The sequence below is a fragment of the Crocuta crocuta genome, unplaced genomic scaffold, assembly GCF_008692635.1.
Source record: "Crocuta crocuta isolate KB4526 unplaced genomic scaffold, BGI_CrCroc_1.0 scaffold293, whole genome shotgun sequence".
In the NCBI taxonomy this organism is placed as follows: Eukaryota; Metazoa; Chordata; class Mammalia; order Carnivora; family Hyaenidae; genus Crocuta; species Crocuta crocuta.
In genome coordinates this window covers 1,077,590-1,084,099 of record NW_027529436.1, presented here as the reverse complement: position 1 = coordinate 1,084,099, position 6,510 = coordinate 1,077,590, and the positions used below count along the sequence as shown (strand labels likewise).

Below are 6,510 nucleotides of genomic sequence, written 5' to 3'. Positions count from 1 at the left end.
CACCCCTCCGCCCCCCAAAAGGACTGGGAGTAAAGTAAGAAAATAGACCCAGGTTTGTTTCGTTTAAAGGAGGATGCAATTGTGCCCGTGAATGCATTTTCTCAAAATGCGTTTGCTTCATTCCTTCTTTGCTAAAGAATATCAACGGATTTGCTAATGTGAGTTGCTTTTAGACTGGTCTGTGGTTTTCCGTTCTTTTTCTCTCTTTCCTCCCCTTTGGGCATTTTTTTTTTTCTGCTTTAAAAAAAAAGACAATTCTTTTTATAAATAACTGGAGGAGGAAATTACTCTAGGTCCTCTTTTTTTTTTTTGTAAGCATTTGCCTAAGTCGGCTTATCTTTTGTCTTTATCACTTCATAAAGTAGCGCAATTAAAGATGTGATGTTGCATGGGTGGATCCATAACACGGCGACATCATACGCTATACTCTCGCCTGAAAGTTTGCAGCTAAATTATGATTTTACCTTTTCTAGACTTAAAAATCAATGTTTCCTCAATTAAAGAGAATTTTAATGCTTTCCTTGCGAGTTGTTAAAGGCGCTGTAAATTTTATTGTAATGCTTCTTGGCTTCGGAGTAGATGCAGGAGACCGGTTGATTCTCGTGGTCTGTTTCCTCTCAAAGAACCTAGTCCAGGAACATCCAGTGTGTGTCAGATCAGATCCAAGCCACAAAGGTAAGGAGGGTTTCGAGAAGGACGGGGCAGAGGGTGGGGAGACCGCCAGGGGAGCCCTGCAGCGCCAGAGGCCACTGGCTTGTATATTTTCACCTCTCTGTGTCCCGCCTCCTGAAAGTGACAGAAGTGTCCATTTTACTCTAATCTTTCTCAAAGAGGAGCACGTTCGACTCCCATCTGCTCTGTGACGGCCAGAAAATAAGCTGCATTTGGGGAGCATTCTAGGTTCTTTCCACTATCCCCCTCCCCTTTCTCTTTCCTCTTATTTTGCCCAAATTTAAGCCTGAACTCTTTCACAAATTCTGCCATATTTTTATATGTATTCTGACCTCGATGTCAGAACTCACTCCCCACCCTCAAGAGTGCTCACTGTTTACAGATGTTTTCTCCTTCCACACGTCCCACCTGGTAAAAGTTCCCGCAGAGAATTAACTGTGGTGTGTTAATAGCCCAGGTCTGCTACTGCTCTCTCCTGCAAAGCTGAAATATGGTAAGGTGGAGAATGGCATTGAACTGATGTTGGGGAGCTGCTCCAGGCCCACAGAAGCCCAGCCCTGAGAATTCCAGGCCCGGGGATTTGGTGGGAAGCAAGGTAGTGAAACTTTCAGGATGTAAGGCAGAGAGGAAGATAAGAAAATTAGGCTAGAACAGATCCTAATAAAACAATAGGGGAAGGCAGAAAAATGAGCCTGCGGGACCCCTTTGTAATTTAAAAAGAAATAATCATGAAGGGAAATCAAGTATCTAAGGCTTGCTGTTACGTTTTTTAAAAACCCAATGTCTGTTTAAGAACAAGTCCTCAGAGATGCCAGCAAGGGCCTGAGTTTCCAAATAGAACTGCTCACAAAGTTCTTTTGCAGTTGCCTCTTCAGTTAATTTGCTGGGAATGTGAAGACTGGGGAGAGGGCTGTGTGTGTGGTGTACCCAGGGCTTCAGTAAGAGTATGATGGGAAGGGGCACCTAGATATAATGAGGCTGCTGTTTGAAGCTGAATAGAGAAGTGGGGAATGGAGAGAAAGCCGCACAACGCTACGGTGCACTTTAAAATTTTTCACACCTACCTGCCTTTCCCCCTTTAAGCACACTATCAAATATTATACATAGGTGAGGGAAATGTCTAGTTCATCATCTTTTGTCTGTAGCCCCACCCAACCGATCCCCCTTTGCTTAGAAACCTGACATGTAAGCCTAGACCATGGCCTTTTTATCAAGTGAGTGGGGCTTTGTTAATGTATTTGTACTTTTCAGCTTTCAGTCTAAGTTTCTCGCTTTGGAGGAAGGAGGGGTGCAAGAAAGGAGGGGGAGGGGAGCAGAACACAAAGAGTATCTAGTTCTCACCAAGCAGGTTTCAAAATAGGAACTTAATGGGAAGGGGGAAAAAATGAAAGAATGAGGAAAAAAAATAAAGAGTGGGGTGAGACTTGCTTATCACAACAGGTTTGCTTGTCTGGAAGAGAGGGGATTCTGCGAATATTTTTCCCTTTGAGGATTCGGTTTTCTTCTTACTGAAACATTTTCAAATTTTAGTCCTTTAACAGACAAAAACCTCAATATAAATATGACANATAAATAACTAGCAGGGTAATGTTGAGGGCTTTTTCTGCCCGATTGCCTTTTTGAATTAGAGCCGATTTCTTCACACTTCAATAGTGCCTGTCTCCTTTAAAATGACTGGCAGATTTGTTTCTCTTTTTTCTCTCCCTGACACTTAATGATGTAAATTTTCTAATTAGTTAAATCATATTGCTTAAAGGCCTAATATTTACCGTGTAAGAAATGATCATCCTGATTTGGACCTCTTGAAATATTTCGAGAAATAACATTTGGCTTTTAGGTTGAGGGATGAGAGAGGAGGAAGCTGTGTTACGGGGAAAGCAGTTTTGAGGAGAGAAGGCACAGACCCCGGCAACATGTTAAATTAATAGTTGAAGTTGAGCTGGGCTCACACCCCAAGTCCGCTTTTATTTTTCAATCAGCGAAGATTTAATTGGCAGCCCTCAGGCCGGGCGATCTGATATTTTCTCATTAGTTTCCCATCACTAATCTTGAGTGTTAGATTGGCTTAAAGGTTGTCAACATTTGACCAATTTTATTTAAGGGAGAAAAAAAAAAATCCCGCATTATGGCTCCAGGATGTGAGATCTGCAAATAAATCCTGCTTGGATCAGCGGAACTAACAGGCGAAAAAAATGTTGACTATTCATCGTCGCATTTAATAAGTTGCATTAATGTATATTTCAAGGCTAGGGAGAGAGAGATTGTACAGGAGCTGCGCAGATGCAGATGAAAAGAGGTTGATGGGAAGGCGGTTGCGGTGAGCGAGGTGGGTAGGTAAAGTGAGGCGGAGGTACATTTCGATCAGAGGGGTAAATAACCCAAGTGGAATAGCTGTTGAAGGTTTAGGACCTACAATCCCTCCTCCCCTTCCTTTTGCAGCTGCGTGAAACTGCAAAGCCGGTCTGGAAGCTGGGAGCCGCTCGGCTGTCTCGTCCACATGTAACATCAGAGCGCCCCCTGCTGGCCAGTGGAGTAGACCGCTGCGGGTCAGCCCCCTGCGAAGCAAATCTTGTTTTTCTGCGCCCCCCACCCCCCCTCACAGTGACTCCCTTCCACCAACCCCACCTCCCTCCTGCAGCAAAACCCCGCGGGAGAGAAATAACTTGGAAAGGCTGAACATTTACATGAATAATAAAAATAATAATCAAGTACGAGGGAACCCCCACCTTCACTGGCCTCCGGGGAATAAACTATCAAATGGCTAGGAAAGGGACACATTTTCTTTCTCTAAATCCCTTTATTGTCTGGGTTTTTGCTGTGATTTGTTTGTTTCGGCCACACTGTAGATTCCGGAGTGTTAAGGAAATGTTTTTAATAGATGCTGTCGAAGTTTTGGAAAAAAAAAAATGTTATCTAATGGGGAAAGAGGTCAATACAAAACAGTATTTTGCAGCTTCACCAAATAAACTCCCGAGGAGATGGTACTGTTTCTGTAAAGTCCTGAAGAATCGCTTTCGGGAATTCAGCTCTTGGTCTTGAATGACCCTTTCCTGCAACCACCAAGAAAATACTGGTCTCTGTCCGATTTTCCCCCCAAAATAGAAAACGTGTTTAAAAGCTGTCTCCATACCAGTCTACCCACACACATACACACACGCACACAGTCATTTCCCGCGTGTTCTTCTCTCCTAGCCTGTGCTTCTCAATTTTGCTGGAAACGGAAAGGGTAGCTGGAGCGCACCAAAACAAACCGCCAGGGTCTTGGACATTTGATCATACTCTAGTGCTTCACGTCAAATACAAGTGTGGGACTATTTGAGAGTGTCTGGGTTATTTTTTTTTTCAACAGTTTTGGTGCATACAGGCATTTTCCTCGGCTTCCCAATTAATCTCCACGGATTTACGACCACTCTAACGCGAGGGCGCACAGGTAAACGAGAGCTGGGGCAATCTCAGGCTGGCAGATGCGGCGGCTCTGCCGCCAGCCTCTCCTCCTAGGAAAGTCGCTGGCATAGCAGTCCTGACTCGGAAAAGTCCCCTGACCACAGCTAGACCCCACACACAGAGTGTGAACCTGCAGTGAGGACTTTAGTTTGTGGAGAGTTTGGGGGCTGCTTTTGAAAGCACCGGATTTTGGGATTCTGTGCAAACTGCTCGCAGAAACGAGGCGCGGGGGGGAAGGGAGGGAGAAAAGGTGGGTCTCCTGACGTTCATTTCTGGCCGGGGTACCAGGAGTGTCTTCTTTAAAAACCCGCTCCCTTCCCTCGCCTCTCTTTACAACCCTCCTGTGTCACACCTTCTCCGACCCTCCTTTTTGGGGGTGCTCTGGACCGGATTGGGACCCGGGGAACAGGGAAGGTGCTCTCCTGGGGCAAGTCAGAGGCAGCCGCCTCTTCCGGTGTTCGAAGAATTGCTGGGGTTATTTTTGCCAACTGAGGTAAATTAAATATTTATGCTCCAAGTTGTTCTCTCTCTCTCTCTCTCCCTCTCTCTCTCTCTCTCACACACACACACACACACACACAGTGTCTGTCTCTCTTTTGGCCGGTTTTAAAGAAGTTCAGGGAGTTCAAATTTACTTTAAATATAAACCCTGGTCTGGAGGAAGCAGAGCCTGCCGCGAGCCAATGAAGCTGACTTTTGGAAAGGTCTTCATTAAGCTCAGAAATGGAAGAGAAGTTCGCTGCAGACAATTTTGGCTCCTTTAAATATGTATGTATATGTAAAACACATTTTATATATCTAGATCTATCTACCTGTAGTAAAGAAAAGGAAGCAAGTGTCCCCAATGCAGTTGACTCCAAGTAAAAATGCTTCCAGTAAGATACTTTTTACAAGGGAAGAAAATGTGAACATCTCATCGTATTTATCTCAGTTTCACTTAATGAAATTTGGAGACACTCACAGTCTGGTCAATGTTCTACGTAAATGAATGCAAAGGTCTTTAGGAAGAGACTGAAGACACGTTTTGCCATTTATCTTAAACCACTTGAAGATTATGATTAGATGAATGAGATCACCAAGCATTATCATTTCAAATAGCCGTTAACGGGCTCCACCCCTGTATTGTGGCAACAAAATAAACTCTCCGGGAAGAGTGGTGTTCTTTCTTTTTTATCTGTTTTGGATTTGCTTTAAGAAGGAAGAAGGGGAAAGCACAAGAAAAGAGACCCATCTTGAAAAAGTCTTGGATCTCCTGCTGGGCAAAAGCTGCTACTTGTTTCTGATTTCCTCATCTTTGGCTACACAGGGAAAAGAAATCGAATGATGTGTCCACCTTTGATGAGAAGTAAACACTAAAACAACGGTGGAGGTGCATTTGTTTTGTTTTCCCCTGAAAAAAAATTTTTAAGAAAACAAAATCTACCCGTTTAGTGAGTTGAAAATCGTGGACCTGTAAAAGATGTTCATTTGTCCACATCTATTCGCTGACTTTCACCACTTGAATATTGTAAGATTTTGTGTCAAGTAGAAATCAGGGAAAAAGAGAATTAGACCCTTGCCAAGGAACCACAATATTATACACTTTCAAGTCAACTCCACCTAATCCTGTATTTGAGTGCTGAGGGGTGTGTGTGCTATTTCCCCCTAATAAACCTCAAAGCCCTCATTAGACAGAGAGAACGAGGGGTNTGGGAATTAAGAAAAAAAAAAAAAAAAAAAAAAAAAGGAAGCAGCACTTCTCTGCTCCTAGAGCCCCGGGAAAGTGCACCCCGAAAATACAGAAAAGCCGTTGTGCTTCCCTGAGAGCCCTGAGTTGGGCAGACCTGTCAGAGAAATACGCAAAAATTAACATTTTAAAAAGCAAAACCTTGAAACAAAGGGCAGTGGCTAACAACCACAAGAACCACCACCACCAAACATGCGAAAAATTCTTCAAACCCCGCGAATTTCCAGATGCCGCAGAAAATCAATGCAAAAGCGCCCCCTCCTAACTGGGCGGACAGCTCTCCCGCCGGGTGAGGACTCCAGCTCAGAGTGGAGTTGGAGATCTCACCACCACTGGAGCAATAGGAGATGTCACCCTGAGGCTACCGGGAAGGGGAGGTCGGGGAGGTAGGGGGCGTCGCCCTCCCCGCCCCCCACCCCCGTCCGCGCTTCCGCACCTGTGCCCTCCTCCCCTAGCTGGGGCGCAGGAGAGGCGAGGAGCTGGGCCGAGTCCGCGCCCCGAGTCTGCCTGGGGTACTGCAAGCCGAGACTCCTACGGAGCCGAGGAGGAGACCCAAATAGGCCCCCAGAGGCGGGAGATTCGCCCAGAGGGACCTAGGTTCCCGGTCTGAGCTTCACGCAACTGCCTGCTCAGTCGCGGAGCCAGGCTCCCTTGCCCAGTTGGACAAA

The 6,510-nt window shown here is 45.3% G+C and overlaps 1 long non-coding RNA gene across 1 annotated transcript; it reads left to right on the top strand.

Annotated features, from left to right (window-relative positions):
- LOC144228146 (uncharacterized) lies at positions 1 to 3,340 on the top strand. The gene is made up of 3 exons (XR_013334134.1): positions 1 to 158; positions 580 to 675; positions 3,112 to 3,340. It is a non-coding gene; the product is annotated as an uncharacterized LOC144228146 (long non-coding RNA).
- The last annotated feature ends 3,170 nt before the right edge of the window (positions 3,341 to 6,510 follow it).